We start from the raw sequence: 25274 nt of genomic DNA, 5'->3' as shown, positions 1-25274 counted from the left end.
CTCCTGACTAACAAAAGCCTTTGCTCCACTTTTGTTTCTCCATCCAGATACATTGACCCGGCATAACTGAACAGAAATGATTCTACTTTAAAACGTACCATAGGCAAATGAAATGAGGCTGTCTCTGAATGATCCTTTCTCATAACTAGGCTATCTTTTCTTAAAAAGGTAGCCATGTCTAGTCCCCAGTCATAAGTGTGAATGTGAGATAATTATACAACTGGATGTTCTTGAACAAGAGTCTAAACACGAGTCTAGACATACCCCTTTTGCTTTTCATTAACAGAGTAAAAGCAGCATGTAAAAGCATTTCAGTGTGTGACAGAGTTAAAGGAGACATATGGGCCTTTAACAAAGGAAGAATAATGGGGTTGGTGCTGAGTAAATTGACTTAAGTCAAACCGCCAAGGAACTAGAGCGCCACCCAGTCTCATTTCTATATCCAGCCGGCCCAAATGACTAAAATAGGAGCATATGACAAGTACACATAGGACACACTTTAAGACTATAGATACAGCTCTAGACTTAGATCACAATATCCAGATTGTACCTGCAAAGAGTCAGTAAATCTGGAATTTCCTAGAAGCACTATTCCACTGAACATAAGATGTTACGTTTAATTGAAGTTGTTCACGGTTCATTACGGTTAATTTGGGCTCCCGAGTGGCGCAGCGGTCTAAGGCACTGCATCTCAGTGCTGGAGGCGTCACTACAGACCCTGGTTAGATTCCAGGCTGTATCACAACCGGCCTTGATTGGGAGTCCCATAGGGCGGCACACAATTGGCCCAGCGTCGTCCAGGTTAGGGGTTTGGCCAGGGTAGGCCGTCATTGTAAATAATAATTTGTTCTTAACTGACTTGCCTAGTTAAATAAAGGTTAAATAAAAAAGACAAAATAAATAAATGACAGCCGGTCTTGGCTGAAAACATATCAGCAGGCTAAGTTTTACATTTCAGATGTTGGTTTGAATATTCCACAAACCCTGCTCCAGGACTACAAGCCAAACCCAGAGTCCATAATAAGCTATGACAGACTTCTCTGCACTTAACTGAGAAGGAGATGAAAGCCACCATGTCAGAAATATACCAGAAATGCTACTGCTCTTGGCATCGAGAGGAAGGACCCAATAAAACATAAATGTCACCCACATCACATATGAGTCGGTGGACGGAGGAAGGTTCAATCAGTCATTGTGTGTTCCCATAGCAAATTAACCTTTAAATAAAAATACGTGATGCTGTTGCTAATACGCAGATCTGCACCTTCATTAGCTTAAGTACTGGCTTCCATCCTTAGAGGTTGCCTTGCAAGTAACCAGTTATATTGTTCTCTGCTTGCTCTAAATAGATAGCTTATTAGTTGGGGAGAGCGCTCGAGAGACGATGACAATGAAGGAGTAAGGTTGGGCCTTATCAGTGTGATTTCTAGGTGAAAAGGAGCCTCACTGCAGGACATGAGTTAAGCTGCTGGGAAAACTGGCCAACATTATAATAAACACACAGCCCATTACAGACAGCACAGCCCGCACTTATGGGCCTATAACAAGAGATGCATTTATAGGAGTCCACTGCCAAATTAAATCTGTATATCTCTGATGCGTTGGGGAACACTTAAACCTGTGTTTGTCGGCCTCTGTGTGAAGTTTCTGGGCTTGGGAGTCGTGACACACATGTAACCCTTCCAGCTGTTTTGTTAGGGATGCTGGAGGCATAGAGTCTCGACCTAACACACATCTGTCCTCAGAGAGAGAGGGTGCCGGAGCTTGGCTGGCTGTTGCTCGGTATTGGTGGGACATCAACAAGGTCCACGTCTCCAGCTGATGTCAGACTGCAGCGAGCCTCAGGGCCCAATGATTAACGCCTCAGTCAAACTCTACACAAACCAGATGGTGAAGTGAGGGACGACAAGGCAGGAAGGGCTCCTCTGCCCCCATAATATACTGACAACTTTAACTTGCACACACTCACGCACGCACGCACGCACACACACACACACACAAAATCGCTTTGTGTGTTGCTTAGCAGCAGCGTTCACATCACACAACCACTCCCTCACAGACATACAGACAAAGTAATTAAAACACAAAATCAAAACATAAAAGAGCTTTTAAAACATAACTCTCATGCTGAGCCCAAATCATTACAGAGGCACAGCAGGGAAGTCAAAGTCGGCTGGGACAGAAGACATGTCAATCGTCAGCTCTAACACACAAAAGGCTGTGAATGGCTAGAACCAAGATTTCCTTCCTTTACGTTGATTAACCTCTCAAACACTCTCAAACATAGACACTACACTAGACATCAAATGGTCTATAGCAAATTGTTTATTGCTGGGATTGGCAGAAATCCCATTACTAACCTAAATAAAGACCTCAAAAATCCCCTCACAAAATAGGCCTCTCATGGTTCAAATTCCTTTCTGTTCTAGGTACATGTGTGTGAGAAGGAGCAGAAGCCATGTGTCACAGGAGCACAATGGCCATTCATACAGTTTCTGAAGGGGAATTCCAGGTATATTACAGGAGAATAACATGTCAGGAACACTGGAGCAAGAACATCCCTGCAAACAATAATGAGTCGTTAGCAGACGTCACAAAATGGTTGCCTAAAGTCGTCAGGATGTCATGATCCCCTGAAGGTTTTGTCTAGTTCCCAGATGATCATAGAGATGTTCCCGAGGATGTTTTTATGATGTTCTTGAGACGTTGCGTCATGGTCCAGTAGAGGTTTTGTCTAGATTCTGGTTGGTCCCGGGGATGTTCCCTGAACGTTCTTGGGACGTTGTGTCATGGTACCTTGGAGGTTTTTGCCTAGTTCCTGGTCACCTGATGGTCGCAAAGAAACGTTCTCCCCCCAAGCCCATCAAGGCCCTGATTGGTGAACCACTGATCCAGTGCAGATTACACTCTTTTGCTAAGGGCAGTTCAAATCCCAGGTGGGGTCATACAGTGCATTCAGACCCTTTGACTTTTCCCACATTTTGTTACGTTACAGACGTATTCTAAAATGTATTAAAATAAATACTCATCTATCTACACACAATACCCCATAATGACAAAGCAAAAACAGATTTTTAGAAATGTTTGCATATTTATTAAAAACAAAAATGGAAATATCACATTTACATACAGTTGAAGTTGGAAGTTTACATACACCTTAGCCTAATACATTTAAACTCAGTTTTTCACAATTCCTGACATTTAATCCTAGTAACAATTCCCTGTCTTAGGTCAGTTAGGATCACCACTTTATTTTAAGAATGTGAAATGTCAGAATAATAGTAGAGAATGATTTATTTCAGCTTTTATTTCTTTCATCACATTCCCAGTGGGTCAGATGTTTACATACACTCAATTAGTATTTGGTAGCATTGCATTTAAATTATTTAACTTGGGTCAAACGTTTCGGGTAGCCTTCCACAAGCTTCCCACAATAAGTTGGGTGAATTTTGGCCCATTCCTCCTGACAGAGCTGGTGTAACTGAGTCAGGTTTGTAGGCCTCCTTGCTCGCACACACTTTTTCAGTTCTGCCCACAAATGTTCTATAGGATGAGGTTAGGGCTTTGTGATGGCCACTCCAATACCTTGACTTTATTGTCCTTAAGCCATTTTGCCACAACTTTGGAAGTATGCTTGGGGTCATTGTCCATTTGGAAGACCCATTTGCGACCAAGCTTTAACTTTCTGTCTGATGTCTTGAGATGTTGCTTCAATATATCCACATAATTTTACTTCCTCATGATGCTATCTACTTGGTGAAGTGCACCAGTCCCTCCTGCAGCAAAGTAACCCCACAACATGATGCTGCCACCCCCGTGCTTCACGGTTGGGATGGTGTTCTTCGGCTTGCAAGCCTCCCCCTTTTTCCTCCAAACAGTTCTATTTTTGTTTCATCAGACCAGAGGACATTTCTCCAAAAAGTACAATCTTTGTCCCCATGTGCATTTGCAAACCGTAGAATGGCTTTTTTATGACAGTTTTGGAGCAGTGGCTTCTTCCTTGCTGAGCGGCCTTTCAGGTTATGACGATATAGGACTCGTTTACTGTGGATATAGATACATTTGTACCTGTTTCCTCCAGCATCTTCACAAGGTCCTTTGTTGTTGATCTGGGATTGATTTGCATTTCCTGAGTGGTATGACGGCTGCGTGGTCCCATGGTGTTTATACTTGCGTACTATTGTTTGTACAGATGAACGTGGTACCTTCTGGCATTTGGAAATTGCTCCCAAGGATGAACCAGACTTGTAGAAGTCTACAATTGTTTTTCTGAGGTCTTGGCTGATTTCTTTTGATTTTCCCATGATGCCAAGCAAAGAGGCACTGCGTTTGAAGGTAGGCCTTCAAATACATCCACATGTACACCTCCAATTGACTCAAATTATGTCAATTAGCCTATCAGAAGCTTCTAAAGTCATGACATAATTTTCTGGAATTTTCCAAGCTGTTTAAAGGCACAGTCAACTTAGTACATGTAAACTTCTAACCCACTGGAATTGTGATACAGTGAATTATAAGTTAAATAATCTGTCTGTTAACAATTGTTGGAAAAATTACTTGTGTCACGCACAAAGTAGATGTCCTAACCAACTTGCTGCCAAAACTATTGTTTGTGAACAAGAAATTTGTGGAGTGGTTGAAAAACTAGTTTTAATGACTCCAACCTAAGTGTATGTAAACTTCTGACTTCAACTATAAGTAGACCCTTCACTCAGTACTTTGTTGAAGCATATTTGGTAGTGATTACAGCCTTGAGTCTTCTTGGGTATGATTCTACAAGCTTGGCACACCTGTATTTGGGGAGCTTCTCCCATCTCCACAGAGGAACTCTGGAGCTCTGTCAGAGTGACCATCGGGTTCTTGGTCACCTCCCTGACCAAGGACTTTCTCCCCCAATTGCTCAGTTTGGCCAGACAGCCAGCTCTTGGAAAAGTCTTGGTGGTTCCAATCTTCTTCCATTTAAGAATGATGAAGGCCACTGTATTCTTGGGGACCTTCAATGCGGTAGGCATTTTTTGGTACCCTTCCCCAGATCTGTGCCTCGACACAATCCTGTCTTGGAGCTCTTCGGACAATTCCTTCGACCTCATGGCTTGGTTTTTGCTCTGACAAATGTGGAACCTTATATAGACAGGTGTGTGCCTTTCCAAATCATGTCCAATCAATTGAATTTACCACAGGTGGACTCCAATCAAGTTGTAGAAACATCTCAAGGATGATCAATGGAAACAGGATGCACCTGAGGTCAACTTTGAGGCTCATAGCAAAGGGTCTGAATACTTATGTAAATAAGGTATTTCTGTTTTTTACTTAAAATACATTTGCAAACATTTCTAAAAACCTGTTTTCACTTTGTCATTATGGGGTATTGTGTGTAGATTGATGATAATTGTTTTATTTAATTAAGAATTGTTTTATTTAATAAAATGTTTATTTTAGAATAAGGCTGTAACATAAAATGTGGGAAAAGTCAAGGGGTCTGAATACTTTCCCAAATGCACTGTATTGAAAAGTCAGTACTAAGTGATCATGTCAAATGTTATCATATTGCCGTTGATTAAATATTTGTTACACAATTTTAGCTGTACAGCTTACCACTTACCTTAAACCACCCCATACCATTTCATGACTTGATTTATAATGGTTTGGGACATCTGGGACCATCATGTGACAAAAGCCTCCATGGGACCATGACACAACGTCCAAACAACATTCAGGGGACCATGACACAACATCCCAAAAATGTCCTAAAAACGTCCTTGGGTACGTCCCTGGGAACTAAACAAAACCACCAGGGGACCATGACCCAACAAGTGTCATAAAAACATCCTCGGGGACATCCCTGGGACCATCCGGGAACTAGACAAAACCTCCAGGGGACCATGACACAACATCCCAAGAATGTCCTAAAAACATCCCCGGGTGAAACCGGGAACTATAATCATGCGATGACCTAATGACTAGTAAAATGAAAGTCCTGAGAACGTCCTATAAAGGTCCTGACATGGTCCTCAGTGACGTCTTGGGAACTTACAGGGATAGACAAAGGTCCCCCAGAGAACATTCCCTTGGGACCATCAACGCAACGTTCTTAGAACATTCTCAGAACGTAAATGGGATAACGTCGCACTGAAAACTATTAAGGGACCTAATGGGAACGTCGCTGAATGTCCTCAGGACATCCCGTTTGCTGGTATTTCTTTAGATCTATGACATTCAATCCAGCACAGCACATACTGTAGGTCTATCTGATACAGTGTAACAAGAACCAAATGATTATAATTCCTTTGCATGCCACTCTTTACATGCCACTCTTTACCCCTGTCACTCAACTGTGTGATGGTGAGTCAAAGGGGTTTTTCAGACACATTCAATGGTGAGTATTAATCATTTATATCCAGGCTGTATCACATCCGGCTGTGATTGGGAGTCCCACAGGGTGGTGCACAATTGGCCCAGCGTCGTCCGGGTTTGGCCGGGGTAGGCCGTCATTTTAAATAAGAATTTGTTCTTAACTGACTTGCCTACTTAAATAAAGGTAAAATATATTTTTTTTAATAAAAAATAATAATAAATGATATCGTAGTAATACAAGTTTCTGTGTGTGAGAGTAACAAAACATCCTGGTGTGTACATTAGGGATTAATATTTTCCTGAAAATATACTAAGTTTCAATATCGGGAATAATTTATATTTATCCAGAGAGTCCTGGGAAATACCCAAAAAATCTGAAGTGCCCATTTAAAGCATTTAAAACCAAGATATGGTCACTATGCCAGGGATATCCCCAAATAAAATGGCCCTACGACACCTTTTTGGCTTGGCTGCGCCACTTTGTAAAAACTTCAGAGCAAATGAAACTGATATTTAGTAATGAAAGAGTAACTATCTTTGATCGTCAATGACATTGTAGTGATTTGCGAATGTTCGTCAATTAATTCAGCACATTTCATCTCGACACAGAGCGCACTCATGACGCACAGAGCGCACCCCAAGTATAGCGTTGTCGAATCATACAAACTTTGTAATGGCAGTCAAACAAGAGTGAAATGACCCAAGTTGCTAAACTTGCTAGATAACCTTCAACGAATTACAGAATATCTCCTAAATTTGGCTAAATCAAGTTGATGCAGATAGCAGATCAGCTCATGAATAACGAGATGAAGAGTGGAAATAGTTTAAATATCAAGGTTTCGTAAGGAGATATAAAAAAGTCCATATCTACTCTCATACCATTTGTTGATCACACATTCTCTACCGAAGCCCTCATATGGGCAGCAAGTATGGGACAGCGCAGGGAAGCGGATGAAATGTTATAGCGGTATTTTGACATGCATAGGCGATAATGCAACCTATGGATTACAGAATAAAGTTACACATTTTTATGTGAGACAGGAGTCAAGATTTTGGGTTTCAGTGGGATTGGGACTGGATAGGAAAATAGCCTAGGCTTTAGGACAGGAGAACATATACTTTTCCCTGATGCCTCTCTGAATTGTTAACAGACTTCATGTCTGTGACAGAGATACCCATGTAGTGAATTGTACATTGGCCTATCAAATGCCTGACTGTCTGAAGAGTCACAATGAAAACTCAAGGAGAAACACTTTATTTTATAGGCTATATTGTAGGGTTTCCAGTAGGGTTTATTAATGACATTCGGGTCGCGTGTGCAGTCCGGTTGTGGTGACTAAATACTCTAGGCTAAAGGCTTCCATACGACAACCTGCTTGGATAATGTTCTATTACATGTGTATTTTGTGGAACAGTATTAGTGCCGACATTGGGGAATGTATTTTTAATTCCCCAGTTCTTTTAATGTTGGGGGGAAATATGAAGAGTGTTCCCGGGATCCTGGTTACCAATGTTAATCCCTAGTGTGCATGTGTCGTTGATACATTTTGACTGACACATGCATGTTGGTGATTCACTAGCCAGACATTTACTGACCCATCATCGGATTCAGGGCAGAACCCATAAGCCTGCTGTTGGAAACCATTTCTGACAATGGTCCAGCTGAAACGGGCATCAAAGCAGTCACACATAAGGCCTTTTCACACGGCATTGTTCTTAGCCCCGGGGTATGTTAGCCCCAAGCTAGACTGGCCCGTGGGCTATCTTAACCTGTGTTCACACAAGCATTTGTTAACCCTGGATTAAGCTTTAGCCCTGGGCTAAGGATTCACACTTGTATTCTAAAGCCCTTGGCTAACGGACAAACAACATGCCAACAACATTCTAGCTCTGATACGACCAATGTTGTAAGCAATAATTATCGACACATTATTTGATGTTGCTTCTAGCCTAGCATTTGATTTCCAACAGCGATGGTTTGTATAAACCTTGCTGTCTGATCTGGGGGAAATGTTTTACTTTTGAAATTCAAACTTTCCCCTGTACAGGGAATGCGGTAGAGTTTGTAGCTTTGGTTAATGATGGAGAGTCAACTCCAAAATAATTGATTCTTCGACTCCTTGCCCGTCGACTCCCGGTGTCGACTTCTATTTCTGGGTGTCAAACTTCGATTTTGCTCGGAATCGACTTCTCGAATTCTAAGATTTAGTATTTTTGCAACATAGGAGACTGAGTAGTTCCGTAGGCTTCTTCCGAGAACACAAACTCTCACATCTTTCACAGCAAAGAAAGAGCGGGGTAGCTAGGGAGAGAGGGGAGGGGCACAGCCAGACATAGGTAGGCAAATCGGCCACCAGACAAACAGTCAGAACCGGGCATTGGTAATCAAAAGCTATATTTCGAACTGAAACACACACTCGCATCTTTCATAGTGAAGGGAAAGAGCAGGTGACCAAGAGGGGGAGAAAGATGAGGGGCAGGCAAGCAGACAGAGTCAGAACCGTGTACATTGGTCATCTGAATCTCGCAATGTTCTGTCTTGCAATGCCTCGTAAATTCACCAAAATGGAAAGAAAAAAAAGAATGAATTACAGGGGGCAGTTTGTCTAATCCCATGCGGATTGTCCTCTGGATTAACGCACATGCTTGGGTAATAATTACATAACCAACGTCTCTAGTAATAGGCCTAATAGTCCCGTCTGAATAGGCTATAGCTATAACCCTCAGTGGCTATAACACGGCAAAGAATAGACTGATCGGCGTAGAGAGTGCACCGCATCATCCCATGGGATGCGCACAGCAGAAATATCACTGAAATACTCTAGTTCCTACTAAGGTTGCACATTTTGGGGAATATTCATAGGTGGAAACTTTCTGTGGGAATTCACGGGAATATATGGAGACAGAAACATAAACCTTTTACCTTATCATAAGTAGACATAATTGCAAATTATTAAATCCTTCCAATAGAAATAAAAAAAACTATTGTTTACGAATTGAACTTTAATTAAATAAGTTGACTCTTCACATGCGATGATTTCACTGAACAACAAAAGATAGGGAATATTGAAAGATCCCCAATGATCCATCGCATCTCCCAAAAACGTTTTCAACATACATCCATAAAATTATAGTCTAGAAACTAAAGCTTTGGTTGTCTTCCTCTCAGGCTTCCATGTCATCTCCCTGGACCTTCTCAATGTCCACCTCTTGAACATCAGACTCTGAGGCCTCATCTTCACTGTCACTTTCCAACCTTGTTGAGGAGGGTTCGTTGTCAGGCTCAAAAAGCCAAAAATTTGCCCGGATGCCCAATTTTTCAACCCTTGTATTGGTCAGCCTGTTGCGTGCTTTAGTGTGTGTGTTCCTAAACAAGTACCAGTTGCGCTCTGATGTTGGCGGGATTTGGAAGATGATGGAGGCAACAGGGGAAAGAGCCTCAGATACACAAAGTCCCTTCCACCAGGTGGCTGATGAGATATGTTGGCACGACTGCCATATTGCATCTCCATCTCAAAGCTCTTGCTTTGAAGTGTACTTCACCAGACTGCCAAGAGCCTTGCCCCCATCCAGGCCAAGGTGGCGAGACACGGTAACGATGACACCATAGGCCTTGTTGATCTCTGCACCAGACAGGATGCTCTTGCCAGCATACTTGGGGTCCAACATGTACCCTGCGGCATGTATGAGCTTCAGGCAGAAGTCTTCACGCTTTTTGATGTATTTTGGAACTGCAGTTTCCTCTGCTTGGAGCAACAGTGAAGTGGGCAGGGCAGGAAGCAGCAAGCAGAGTCTGCAAGCAGAGTGAAGTGGGCAGGCAGGAAGCAGCAAGCAGAGTCTGAACATCAGACAGGATGGCATTGTCTCCCTCAATCCGTGCAATGACTACTGCTATAGGTTGTAGGAGTTTCAGGCTGCTTACCACTCTCTCCCAAAATACATCATCCAGGAGGATCCTCTTGATGGGGCTGTCCATATGGGGCTGTCCATATTTCTTGGAGAGACTCCTTCCCCTCCACGGATACTGTCAAACATGATGACGACACCACCCCAACTGGTGTTGCTCTAATTCTTCTCACTTTGCTTGGTGAGGTAGATTGCTTCTATAACTTGATGACCCTTCACATACCTAACCATTTCCTTGGCTTTCTTGTAGAGTGTATCAAGTGTTTTCAGTGCCATGATGTCCTTGAGGAGCAGATTCAATGCATGAGCAGCACAGCCAATGGGTGTGATGTGAAGGTAGGACTCCTCCACTTTAGACCAAGCAGCCTTCATGTTCAAAGCATTGTCTGACAACCGTGAAAATACCTTCTGTGGTCCAACGTCATTGATGAGTGCCTTCAGCTCATCTGCAATGTAGAGACCGGTGTGTCTGTTGTCCCTTGTGTCTGTGCTCTTGTAGAATACTGGTTGAGGGGTGGAGATGATGTAGTTAATTATTCCTTGCCCAAGAACATTCGATCACCCATCAGAGATGATTGCAACACAGTCTGCTTTCTCTATGATTTGCTTGACCTTCACTTGAACTCTGTTGAACTCTGCATCCAGCAAATTAGTAGATGAAGCATGTCTGGTTGGAGGGGTGTATGCTGGGCGAAGAACATTCAGAAATCTCTTCCAATACACATTGCCTGTGAGCATCAGAGGTGAACCAGTTGCATACACAGCTCGAGCAAGACATTCATCAGCATTTCTCTGACTACGTTCATCCATTGAGTCAAAAAAACTTATGATTTCAGGAGGACCATGTGCTGTTGCTATCGATAAGGTGTCTGATTCATAATTTTCACCTCGAACAGAAGTAGAGGGACTTTAGTCAGAGGTTGCTTGTTGTGAGTGCTGAGGGAACTTTATGCACTTGGCCAGATGATTCTGCTTCTTTGTTGCATTCTTCACATATGATTTGGCACAGTATTTGCAAATGTACGCAGATTTTCCTTCTACATTAGCTGCAATGAAATGTCTCCACACATCAGATAGTGCCTGTGGCATTTTCCTGTAAAGATTTTAAAAAATGAGTAAAAAAACCAAATACAATTCCATGTACAGATAAATAGTTAAGCAGTTAGATTAAACAGCTCCTTTGTAAGATAGATGTTTAAAATGAAACATGTATGAATTAACACTCCTCAGCAGGCTCAGGCAAACTAAAACCCACATGGTAGCAAAAACAAACTGGCAGAAATTGTTAACAAGTTAGAAATGATTTAAACACACTTTGCTGTAGGCTACTATGTAACAAAAAATAATTTATGTCATTTAAAATATATTCACCCCACCCAGTATTGTAATCAAAACTTACCAGAAAGCATGTAGTCCTTGGCTCAGACAGTGTAGTAGTGTGGGCTCAATAGCATCTAATTAGTGTGAAAGATCTTGAGAATCAGCTGTACATGGAAGAGTGCACTGCACATGTGATGGAAGAATGCACTGTGCATGCAGAGGGTTACAATTCAATTGAATTGGGGATAGTTTAACCAAAATATGCCCAAATACCTAGAATTTCCTTATGTGTATCCCACAAAAAAGGTTCACTGTTATAAGCTAACTTTTTTGATGAATTTAAGCAGAATTCCCCACATTTCTGAGTTTAACTTCCCATGGAAAATGTCCGGAAAAGTTTCCGACCCTTTGCAACCCTAGTTCCTATACATCACCTCCTATATTCAAACAAAATAAATTGATAAGCAAATGGACAGCATCATGCTCATGCCAGTCCTCCCAAGAACGCAAAATTAGTCATCCTATTAGGACTATGTCTGCAATTTTTATTTTATTTAACTAGGCAAGTCAGTTAAGAACAAATTCTTATTTTCAATGACGGCCTAGGAACAGTGGGTTAACTGCCTTGTTCAGAATGACATATTTTGTACCCTGTCAACTCAGGGATTTGAACTTGCAACCTTTGGGTTACTAGTCCAACGCTCTAACCACTAGGCTACACTGCCGCCCCAATAATGAGGTGGTGTGTGTACATGCATGCACAAGCAGGCATTTAAGCGTCTTTTGGGAGTCAAGCAAGAGTCAACTCCTTCGACTTCAACCACTGTTGAAGTCGACTCCAAAAATCCGGGAGTCGTTCCCCCCTAGCTTTAGTTGGCTAAGTGAGAAGACGTTAGCATAGCAACCATTTTTGTTAGAGATCGCAACCAATGTTTTTGCATGGTTGAAAGTATTTTGAAATTTTGTCCTCAAATGGAAGGATGGCTATTTTGGCACCATGTTTCTGAGGCTAACCCCGAAAAGTCTGTGCTAATCCTGCTCCGGAGCAGGGCCAGATAGCCCTGGGCTAAGGTTGGTGCTATCCCACTTTCGAATGTGCAAGTGTGAACACTCGCTTAGTCCCGGCTAAAATCTCCCTTAGCCCAGGGCTAAGGAGACTGGAATAAGGTGCAGTGTGAATGCGCCTATATTGATTTAAATCATGGGCTTGATCATTTCAGATTATATGTTGTTCTCAGACATCAAATGTCTCTCCCACTTCCCTCAAACAGTGGCCTTTAATCCTTTTCAGCTCACGACATAAAAGAGAATACGGTGGTTTCTCTCATACTATCTAGAACCAAACGGGTTCTACATAGAACCAAAAAGGGTTCTTCTTTTAGGTTCTAGATAACACCTTTTTTTCTAAGAGCGTAGCAGCAATGACATCCATACTTGGTACAATTAAAGCCCCCTCTACCACACTTCACTCAATGGCTGGTGCTTTGGGTGTATTGCAAAACATCTGGCCAAGTCCTTATCACCATGGGAAAATGTTGGAGGACAAGCCTCTGTGTTATCCAAGCAGCGGGGCCCAGTCTCTGTCTGGCACAAATGTCTGCCATTAGTGTGGTGTGGGGTTTTATTTTGAACAGCATCAGACTGAAGACGTGCTTCTCATTAGAGGAGAATTAGCTGAGGCGATGGGCCTTGTGCCCTCCACTCCCTGCTTTCGTGAGAGTTGGCTCTGCAGCATTCTCCTCAGACGCCAAGTTCCCACGAAAACACATTACCAAATTAGGCGGAACTGAGTAAAGTTGCTCAATTCAATTATGTCTAGGAAGGGGGTGTCAGACAGCAATGAGGCACAAGGAACAGTTGGGTAAGTTGTTGATTTCTCTTTCAACCAGGAAGTGAGCATTGTTGTGTGAGTAATTTAGTTAGCCTACTCTCAAAAGCATTGGGGGAATAAGGGAGAGACATGGTGTCTCAGTTGGTAGAGCATGGTGTTTGCAACACCAGGGTTGTGGGTTCGATTCCCACGGGGGGCCAAGTACGAAGAAAAAAAATAAATGTATGAAATGAAAATGAAATGTATGCATTCACTACTGTAAGTCGCTCTGGATAAGAGCGTCTGCTAAATGACTAAAATGTAATGTAAACAAAGAGCTTTTCAATGGATACATATGCCTGAAAGGAAAAATCCACCCAAAACCACAAATTCTTATCATTTACAGTGATAAATAACACTAATATGTGAGAACAATATTTTTGGTGAACAAATGTTTCATTTTATCGTTATAAAAAGTTTGGTAGCAACATGTGAAAATCATTGTGGAAATCTGTTGCAGCTCAAGTCAACTACAAAACCCACAATGCAATGCTCTCTCCATGGGCTGGCTGGTTTACCTAGCAAACGTAAGTACACAGAATAATACCAAAGTCAATATCAGCATGTGAAGTAGCTAGTTAGCTGTAAAATCGCCTAAACAAATTGCACTATATATTTAGGAGTCTACAATCTCACCATGTTCAACCTGCAGATCGATGTGCCTCGCAGAGTGGAGTCTGACATGCGCAACATTCATGCAACGGCACCATGCAATGCTCCCTAGACTGAAGAGGCAGGCAAATAGGAGAAATGCCACGGACCCTCTGTTAAATTACACTTTTCGAGGTAGGAATATTGCAAAAAATATGATCAATGGCTCATTCGAGAGTATTGAAATCTGACATGTTTTCGTGATCTAAAAGTAGTATTCCTATTAACTTCCAGTGTACTGAGAGTGACTTTATCACAATGCTACGTCATGCCGGCCGAATTACTGCCTGCTTGAACAGCAATAGCTCAGATACACACAAAAACATCAAATCAAATCAAATGTGATTTGTCACATACACCAAGTGTAGACCTTACCGGGAAATTCTTACTTACAAGCTCTTAACCAACAATGCAGTTCAAGAAATAGAGTTAAGAATATATTTACTAAATAAACTGAAGTAAAAAATGTAATAAAAAGTAACAATATAATAACAAGGCTATATACAGGGGGTATTGGTACCGATTCAATGTGCTGGGGTACAGGTTAGTTGAGGTAATTTGTACATGTAGATTGGGGTAAAGTGACTATGCATAGATAATAAACAGCGAGTAGCAGCAGTGTAAAAACAAAGGGGGGGGCATTTGATTAATTGTTTAATTGTTCAGCAGTCTTATGGCTGGCTTGGGGGTAGAAGCTGATAAGGAGCCTTTTGGAACTAGACTTGGCGCTCCTGTGCCCCTTGCCGTGCAGCAGCAGAGAGAACAGTCAATGACTTGGGTGACTGGAGTCTCTGACAATTTACTGACACCGCCTAGTATATAGGTCCTGGATGTCAGGAAGCTTGGCCCCAGTGATGTAAAGGGCCCTACGCACTACCCTCTGTAGCATCTTACAGTCGGATGCCGAGCAGTTGCCACACCAGGCGGTGAAGCAACCGGTCAGGATGCTCTCGATGGTGCAGATTTAGAACTTTTTGAGGATCTGGGGACCCATGCCAAATCTTTTCAATCTCCTGAGGGGGAAAAGCTGTTGTCGTGCCCTCTTCACAACTGTCTTGGTGTGTTTGGACAATGATTGTTTGTTGGTGATGTGGATACCAAGGAACTTCAAACTCTCAACCCGCACCACTACAGCCCCATCGATGTTAATGGGGGCCTGTTCGGCCCTCCTTTTCCTATAGTCCACAATCAGCTCCTTTGTCGTGCTGACATTGAGGGAGAGGTTGTTGTCCTGGCAGTGTCTCTGACCTTCTCCCTATAGGCTGTCTCATCAAATTTAATGATGGTGTTGGAGTCGTGCTTAGCCACGCAGTCATGGGTGAACAGGGAGTACAGGAGGGGACTAGGCACGCACCCCTGAGGGGCCCCAGTGTTGAGTATTCATTGGGGCAGCTGTGTTGTTGCCTACCCTTACCACCAGGGGGCTGCCTGTCAGGAAGTCCAGGATCCAGTTGCAGAAGGAGGTGTTTAGTACCAGGGTCCTTAGCTTAGTGATGAGCTGAGGGCGCTATGGTGTTGAACGCTAAGCTGTAGTCAATGAAAAACATTCTCACACAGGTGTTCCTTTTGTCCAGGTGGGAGAGGGCAGTGTGGAGTGCGATTGAGATTGTGTCATCTGTGGATCTGTTGGGGCGGTATGCGAATTAGGGTGGGTCTAGGGTTTCTGGGATGATGGTGTTGATGTGAGTCATGACCAGCCTTTCAAAGCACTTCATGGCTACCAACGTGAGTGGTACGGGCGGTAGTCATTTAGGCAGAAATGACCCCGGGAATCGATTGAACATCACTCAAGAGATGCACAAAAACAATAACATAAACAATGGGTGAATCTTTACTTTAAGGCTCTGCTTATGTACGTTTATAACATTAGTGAAGAACGATAGCATTTACCACTGTGTAATAAAGAAAATCTTGTCTAGCTACCAACCACTAAAAAGTTAGATTAATTACGTATGGGGGTGGTTATTTTTAATACCCAAGCATACACTAACCTGACATAGCACGAGTAAAAAAAAATGCATGAAACTAGAACCCTTACATACGGGTCTTGACGAGAAGAAGAAAAAACTGTCGGGGGAGGTTCTCTTCTGCACTGTTCAACCAATCCAGTAAATGTGGAGGAATAATTCAGATGGAATGTTGCCTTGTTAACGTCCAAAAGCAGAAGTCGTGTCACAGGCTCTCTTTTTGTTGGGGACTAGGCAGAGACTAAGCACACACAAGCACAAGGACAACAAGCATGGCCTTAATAATTGGATTTGTCTGCCAGTCCAATTGAAAGCCATTCAAATGTTCCCTCAATAAAATATAGCTATTTTTATAGATTGCCTTCAAACATAATGGTCATGGTTGTGTTATTTATTTGCCAATCTGCTACCATCTTTTCCCTTTAAAATATCTACTTAAAAAGACGACACTGGATTAACACATGTAATTAAATTGAAACTACAAAGTAATTAAAAATACAAATAAAGATGGAAGAGGTAAGCAGTTGGTAGAGCCAGTGCAGTACTGAACTGGTGCCAATGTTCCCACTCAGATTGGCATGGAGGGGGTTTATTCTTGCCATTGAGGAAGTCGAGAAGGGTTTGATGAGGAGGTAAATTGGATTGGGAGAGAAAAAGCATAGAGGATCAATCAGATTAAAATGATAGTGTCTCCAACCAATTACGATTAGCCATCATACAAGGAGTCAAAGAGGTCATACACCCATGCGCATCACAGCCCATCCTTCGGATGCCAAAGTTAAGACAATATGTACAGTGCACTCTTTAGCTTAGCTATAACACAGATGAGCACATTCAGTAATACATTAATATCCACCATGAGACATATCTACCCTAAGGGCATAGCAAGGGAATGGTCTAAACAAGCGGTCTGTATTGCGTTTCAGCATCCCTCAGTATAGATGTCCAAAAAAGAAAAAATGCAGAGAAAACACCTTAAACATACACCCCGTTCACGAAAATGGATCGCTCCTACAGTGAGTCACGTGGCTGTGACTTGGTATATAAAGCATGCAGACAGGCATCGAAGCATGCAGTTACTATTCGATTGGTCGTTAGAATGGGCAAAACAAGTGACCTAAGCAAATTTGGGCGTGGTATGATCGTCGGTGCCAGGAACGCCGGATCCATTATCTCAGAAATGGCCGCCCTCCTGGGCTTTTCACGCACGGCAGTGTCTAGGGTTTCCCGAGAATGGTGGGACAAACAAAAAACATCCAGTCAGCGACAGTCTTAGGAGCAAAAACAGCTCGTTGATGAGAGCAGTCGAAGGAGAATGGTAAGAATCGTGCAAATTAAAAGGTGGGCCACAAACAGACAAATAACGGTGCAGTAAAAAACAGAAATATCTTATTTCCATAAGTTTTCAGACCCTTTGCTATGAGACTTGAAATTGAGCTCAGGTGCATCCTCTTTCCATTGATCATCCCTGAGATGTTTCTACAACTTGATTGGAGTCCACCTGTGGTATGTTCAATTGGTGATTTGGAAAGGCACACACCTGTCTATATAAGGTCCATTGCATGTCAGTGCAAAAACCAAGCCATTGTGTTGAGGCACAGATCTGGGGAAGGGTACCAAAAAAATATGCGGCATTGAAGGTCCCCAAGAACACAGTGGCCTCCATCATTCTTAAATGGAAGAAGTTTGGAACCACCAATACTTCTCCTAGAGCTGGTCGCCTGGCCAAACGGAACAATCGGGGGAGTAGGGCCTTGGTCAGGGAGGTGACCAAGAACCCGATGATCTCTCTGACAGAGCTCCAGAGTTCCTCTGTGGAGATGGAGAACCTTCCAGAAGGACAACCAAATGAGAGGGATTGGTTGATTTGACGATGCACTTGGAGTCCAGTACAAAAGGAAGACGCTATATTGTATATATTGCATTTTAATGTTTTCAACCAGGTCCTCCAACTAGGTGAGGGGGTGGTAAAAAAATAAAATAAAAAGGGGATTAGAAATTAAGTAATGTTATTTGATAGACTAATCTGTCTGCTAGTTTCATAGCTGATCTATCCCCCACCCCCAAAAAGAAAGACAAAATGCAACAGTTTGTTCTCACTCTCGCTATCTCTGTCAGAACGATCTTCTTGACCCTAACCAGTCAGGCTTCAAGACGGGTCACTCAATCGAGACTGCTCTTCTCTGTGTCATAAAGGCTCTGCCACCCTGCCAAAGCTGACTCTCTCTCCTCTGTTCTCATTCTCCTAGATCTATCCGCTGCCATTGACACCGTGAACCATCAGATCCTCCTCTCCACCCTCTTTGGGCTGGGATTCTCAGGCTCTGCACACTCTTGGATTGCATCCTACCTGGCAGGCCGCTCCTACCAGGTGATGTGGAGAGGAATCGTGTCTGCACCACGTACTCTCACTACTGGTGTCCCCCAGGGCTTGGTTCTATGCCCTCTCTTCTTCTCTCTATACACCAAGTCACTTGGCTCCATCATATCCTCACATCATCTCTCCTATCATTTCACCCCCCCTCGCACCCCTTCCTCACATCAAAAACATTTAAAATAAAAATGGCCTTTCCTGAACTGACACTTGCACTTGACTTTTTTCCCCACTTACTAGCTCTGACTTTGCTGATAGCTACTTTGAGGAGAAATGTACTTGCTATGACTGTGATATTTGGTTGTCTCTCCGAGCTATATTAAGATGAACGCACTAACTGTAAGACACTCTGGATAAGAGTTTCTGCTAAATGACTAAAATGTCAAATGTATAAAACCGTTTTTTACAGCTGATTTATTACTATGTCATACCCAGAGTTTTACCTGGTAAGGTTAGCCTACCAGATCAGGAAAGACTCTGGGCCCCAGGAAAACAATCCCCCCCCCCCCCCGGGATCTGCGCCGTGCCACCTCTAAAATCACCACACAATGTTACCAATGACTGTATATATAAATGGACAAAGCCATCAATCACGTGACACCATTGATTTCAAAGTGAAGAATGAATAGCGCATTGAAGCCAAATTCATTTGGTTTAGATGGTGTCTCATGGAGGCATAACATGCGCAGTTTGAGCTATTCCAGTAAGTGACGTTGCAGGCTAGCTCAGTACTGCCCCCTCTCATTGAGTATATCAAGTTGAAGGCCGACCGGGGTACTGCAGAATGCCGTTAGCAACTAAATTATCCTTATAACTTCTTCTGTGTGCAATTTTTAAATAATCTGTTCAAGGACATACATCTGGTGTATTAGAACCAATTACTGGTACCATGATTGTTTTCCAAAATGTTTTTATTGACCACGAAGATTGCCATTTTTCCATTCACTATAATGGGGGATTGTGTTTTCTGCTAACAATGCCTACAGGGCTGCGTTCGTCCTTGTATTTCCGTGGCTTCAATGACAGTGTCACGTCCTGACCAGTATAAGGGGTTATTTGTTATTGCAGTTTGGTCAGGACGTGGCAGGGGGTGTTTGTTTTATGTGATTTGGGGTTTGTTGGGCTATGTTACTATGTAAGAGGGGTGTTTGTTTAGAGTGTTTCGGGGTTTGTTGGGCTATGTTCTTGTTAGTTTATTTCTATGTTAGTTCTAGTCATTCTATTTCTATGTTTAGTTTATGGGGTTGACCTTCAATTGGAAGCAGCTGCTCCTCGTTGCTTCTAATTGAAGGTCTTATTTAAGAGGGGTGTTTTTTCTATGGGATTTGTGGGTAGTTCCTGTTTTGTGTCTGTGCACCTGACATGACTGTTTAGTGTCGTTCGTATGTTTTGTATACGTGATTTGTTTGTTTTTTCCTTCTTTTGATTTAATAAAGAAGATGAGTATACACGTTCCCGCTGCACCTTGGTCCAATCCTTACGACGCCCGTTACAGACAGGGGTCAGTCGTTCTTCCATGAATGTTACAAATGAAAAAATATATTCTATTTGTATGATTTACTATCTCAAAATGTTGACTTACATATCTCAAAATGTTTAGACAGTATCGACATTAAAAAAAATTGTGGCAGGAATGGCTTCCATAGTTTTACATGGCTCAGTGCAGCTGTCAGGTGTGACAATTTCTGAATGAAACATTCTGTTACTGCAATTTCAAGTAAAAACTCAATAAAACAAGTCTCAAATATAAGGACATTTCTATACATTTCAGCTGTTTCAAAAATCACTGCTCTGATATTACCATTTATACCGTAGGAGTGTTGAGCTCAACAAGACAATTCTGTTTACACTGCCTTGCTTGGAGGGGGCAACTGTTGGGCAAGTCTCATGCACGACCTCCGCAGGTAGTGCTGCAGACGTGATCATTTCGCAAGTTTACACAACAGTATTGTCTCTCGAGAACCTCTCGAAAATATCCCTTTGCTATTGTCAATGTAAAAACGGTCTTAGCTGCTTGGACCCAGTCAATAGGCCCAGTGGCTCAGATTTCTTCCAACCCAAAGCCATTGTTAATATTCAAGGGTGGTCAAAGATAAGGTCTCATATGGACAGAAAATCAACAAAGGCAACTAGATTTTATGGATCAAATGAAAGAAAATGTTCCAATAAACAGTAATATTAGCCAACGAAATGCTAAAAAAACTGATACTGGTGGCCCTAATAATACATATTTTCTGACTGGACAACAAGTAAAAGTCTCAACAACAAAAAAATCTATGAAATCCAATTCCATGAACAGGCAGAGAGTGCTCTCAAAGATTTCAATGCAAGCCGCCTACGCAGTTCTCAGAAGCTAGACAACCATTGTGTAGATTGCATACCACTGATTGTTCATGGCATCATATGATACCAGTATAGCATACAATGCTTTAAACAGGAGGAAGAGCTTAGAGGAGTGAATACCCTCTAAGCCCACTGAAACACGTTTTTCAGCTCAGTGAAAGGCATTGAGCTAATTTCACTCACAGTGGTCATGCTAAACTTATTTCTTAGGAACAACACTTCACTAATACATGCTTCTAGAATGAGGTTAACAACAAGGAGTAGCAGGAGATATTGGCCTAGGCCTATCTATCAATGTGTGTTTAAAGGTCTTGAGTACCTTTAAGTAGCTTGCCGGCTGGTGTGTGATTATCCTGCTCGCTACAGCATTAGGGAGCAGTGCAGCTGGTCAGGCAGGACCATTCGGGGTGAAGGACATTTCTTCAGGATGGAGTAGATGTGGCCTAAGGAGATCAACCCAAGGCCCTCTCAATTGGCGACTACAGGCTCTGGTGAAAAACCACGGCCCAACATACTGTACATACTGTGTTTGTCTGCCCACAGTCCCTAATTGCATATTCTGAATAAGATTTTTTTCTTCATATTCAAATGTTTTTTTTTTAAAGAAATAAGTGTGTTATTACCAAGGGATAATCAGCTTATTACTTAGCAGGCTAAGTGATTATTGGATATTAATGTTTAGCCTAATACACATTATTAACAGGATCATAAAACAACCCTAGTCTATTTAAAGTAATGATCAGTCCTAGGCTGGAAGAATAGGTTGGGAAGTGAGATGTTAATTTGCTGACGTTATAACTGGACTGCACAGTAACTAGCTGAGAACAGAGCAGAACCTGATATGGATGGAAGAGGAGAGATCGACTCAGGCAATAGGACTGAAAGGAAGTCTGAATTTCGCTGAAATACATGAATAACACACTCAAGTGGCCTTTGTACGGAGGTAGCGTGAGTCATGGCCACAGAGACAATAAAAGTCCCTCTGTCATGAGTTGAAGCTGTTTAACCTTTTGATCCTCTTTGTAAGTACCCTGGGTTTGGCCATTCAGTTCCTGGTAAAACCAAAGCACCATATATAGGCTATTTAAAAACATTGGAAACTTTTAGTTGTAATTGCCATTTATACACATGTAATATGACATCCTCTGTTTACAGAATGAGTCTCATGGAAAATGTGCATTACCTAGTTCCTGTTATTTTGTTCTCCAGCCAGGGAAGTTTAAATAGAAACAGAGAAAGAAACACAGACCATTTGACTAATGGCTCTACAGTCATTCGTCTAGCATTGGGAGCAGTTCTTTTAAATCTAAAACAGAGAAAAGGTGTCACTCCAACCACTAAATTGAAACTCTTTGCAGATTGAATGTCTAGGATCCATCTTCAAAATATATATATTTTTTAATTTAACCTTTATTTAACTAGGAAAGTCAGTTAAGAACAAATTCTTATTTACAATGACAACCTAACCCGGCCAAACCCGGACGATGCTGGGCCAATTGTGCGCCGCCCTATGGGACTCCCAATCACGGCCAGTTATGATACAGCCTGGAATCGAACCAGGGTCTGTAGTGACGTCTCTAGCAATGAGCTGCAATGTCTTAGACCGCTACGCCATTCAGGACCCCGAAACATCATGATGTTTGATCTCCAGGAATGTATGAAATTGGCCTAAATTACTTTTGAAAATATAAGGGCAACAGTATGAAAATGTCAAGTTATTGAAATGTCAGCTGTTGTGGTCTACTCTAAAAAAAGAAAACATTTGTTGCATAAGCAAGCATAACATGTGAAGTCATCTCCAGATTTATGAGGTGGAAGTTGTTTGGGACAGTTTTGTCATGTCGCACTGTATGTGAAAACAATTTACTTCCCTGTTGAATGATTGTTATTGTATTAGACCTAACCCTATATGAAAAGTTTTTTTTCTTCTATTCCTGGTTCATGTTAATTGGAACATACTATAATAGAAGATCTATTACTCTGTTAGTACACCGTTTTCCACTTTACCAATTCGTTAATTTTTAAAAAGGTTTATCTCTGACCTCAAAATACTTGCAAACGGTTCCTCCCCCACATCCATGTGTCAAAACAGCAGGGGTCACCCCAACAGCGCCAAATGTTTAGAGCAAAGATAAAATGCTTTCGAGGAGAAAGAAAACCACTGATTGCCATTGCAATCGGTATACACTCGTTGCCACCATGGCACTTGGCACAATATCAATTTATAGAGAGCAAAGTATATGGCAACTAAGACAGTAAGAAACAATTTTAAGGTCCTCAAAAACCACAACGTCGAAGACACATGCGCTCATTTTGAATGAAACACCACATTGCTTTAGGTTCGATAGATAGACCATAACCGCAAGAGGACTTCAAAGCAAAGCATTATATTTTTCAAAAGCAAAACCAATAAAACTGCAGTGGGCGCATTGTATAAAGCGGAAGTTACAAACATACATTTACTAAGTTTTACATGTTAGTAGTTCAGTTATCGCGAGCTGCGGCGCAACATTTGGAAACACGGAAAGTATGTTGCATACCACAACAAACCCGGTATAAGAATGGCCAATTCTTAGATATAATTGCGAAATACTGTACCTTGTCGACGCAACTCCCGTAAATCCATGCAGCAACTTGTCCACTTTTCACGATGTTCCGTCGTTACCCAACTTGTAGGAAGGACTACTGTGACGTTGAGGGATTCTAAGGAGCGGGGAGAGAGAGGAGAGAGATCATGGGAGGATGGAGGCGACTGTTTTCCTGAGGAGTGCGGGGAGGCTCAATGGTAGACTTCATGCTGAACTCTAGTGAAGCCGAACATTTTTTGATCTCCTTTATTTTACACCCACCTGTAATAATACGATTGACACAATGTATCCGCTATCAATTATACAATGTATCAGATACTCGATGTAACACGAACAGTTGAATCACTTTATTTTGATGGTGAACTCAATAGGGCATTTGAGGAAATTGTTTTTATTTCTAAATACTGACTCAAACAGAAAGAGATGGGACACATGTCAAAACTACAATATTACAAAGCTATGTTTACATTACATCAACACTGAACAAAAATATTAACGCAACATGCAGTGTTATTGCCATTTTTCATGAGATGAAATAAAAAATCCCAGAAATGTTCCTTAGGCACAAAAATCGTATTTCTCTCAAATGTTGTGCACAAATTCATCTCTGTTCGTGAGCATTTCTCCTATGCCAAGATATTCCATCCACCTGACAGGTGTGGCATATCAAGAAGCCGATTAAACAGAATGATCATTACACAGGTGCACCTTGTGCTGGGGACAATAAAAGGCCACTTCAAAATGTGCAGTTTTGTCACACAACACAATGCCACAGATGTCTCAAGTTAAGGGAGCGGGCAATTGCCATGCTGACAGCAGGAATGTCCACCAGAGCTGTTGTCAGGGAATTGAATGTTCATTTCTCTACCATAAGCTGCCTCCAACGCCGTTCTCGAGAATTTGGCAGTACGTCCAACCGCAGGCCATGTGTAACTACGCCAACCCAGGACCTCCAAATCCGTCTTCTTCACCTGCGGCATCAGTATACTTCAGTGTTACACAATTTCAGAAGACATGTTGAATGAAATCAGGTGTCAGGACCATCATGTTGCCTACCCAGAGGTATAAGGAGTTGGGCAACATAACACTAGCTACTACCAATATTAATAATAGACTAGCCTAGTCTTTATTTAACATTAATGAAGCCAAAGTAGGCAGAGATTAATAGCCCTGTGGTCACCTCCATGCTTAATGCATTGACATCTAGCCCCCCGGAGGCCATTCCCTAGACTTCAATTATAAGCTGGTGAGGTTGGGAACATTCCTTTAAAATCAATTTTCACTGTATAATCTGTTGAGTTTCTTATGGTTTCTAGGCATAACAGTCATAAGCTTGTGTCAATCCTCCACATTGGCATGGTAACATAAAACAGCACACTGTTGTTGGCTTCTCAGAAGCCAATAAGAGTCTCTTCTGCATCATGTGGACAGGATCTATTGTGCTATACAGAAGGCGTAAAACTTCAGCGTAGCTCCATGCCGGCGTAGTATTTCTATAGTAATAATATTGTATTAACACATTTTTCGAATGGTCCTTATTCCACTTGTGTCGCAGCAATAACCCCTAAACTCAATTTGACACAATAACAAAGCTATTATTAAAGTGTTACTAAAACAGATAACAGCAAGATACAAGTTAATACTCATATCTGAACCCTCCTTGGCAGAGAAAAAGCCCCACTTTCCCATCAACAGTGTGAAACTAAAATCATCTCAAATTAATTTATTTCTTGCTGTGCAAGAGCATTCATGTCTTTGACTTACCGTGGAAACAATTGTTTACAGGTTTGATTAAATCCAGGGCCCTGTACTGTAAACAGAGCACCCCCCACAGGAAAAACAGAACTAGACAATCATTTGTGCCAAGTGTGATATCCCTCCTAAACAGCTCAGGCTAATGT

General features: G+C 42.0%; 1 protein-coding gene and 1 long non-coding RNA gene across 2 annotated transcripts in view; one reads left to right on the top strand and one right to left on the bottom strand.

Annotated features, from left to right (window-relative positions):
• Positions 1-23915, bottom strand: part of LOC115152234 (solute carrier family 45 member 3) — a 54347-nt gene extending 30432 nt beyond the window's left edge. The window contains exon 1 of the mRNA XM_029696878.1: positions 23384-23915. The gene's annotated coding sequence lies outside the window, so the exon portion shown is untranslated. The remainder of the gene's footprint in view (positions 1-23383) is intronic.
• On the top strand, positions 13951-18645 carry LOC115152236 (uncharacterized). Its single transcript, XR_003867444.1, has 2 exons — positions 13951-14236; positions 18318-18645. It is a non-coding gene; the product is annotated as an uncharacterized LOC115152236 (long non-coding RNA).
• Positions 23916-25274: the final 1359 nt, after the last annotated feature.

This window comes from Salmo trutta, chromosome 17, assembly GCF_901001165.1.
Source record: "Salmo trutta chromosome 17, fSalTru1.1, whole genome shotgun sequence".
Taxonomy (NCBI): Eukaryota; Metazoa; Chordata; class Actinopteri; order Salmoniformes; family Salmonidae; genus Salmo; species Salmo trutta.
This window is presented reverse-complemented; position numbering and strand designations above follow the sequence as displayed.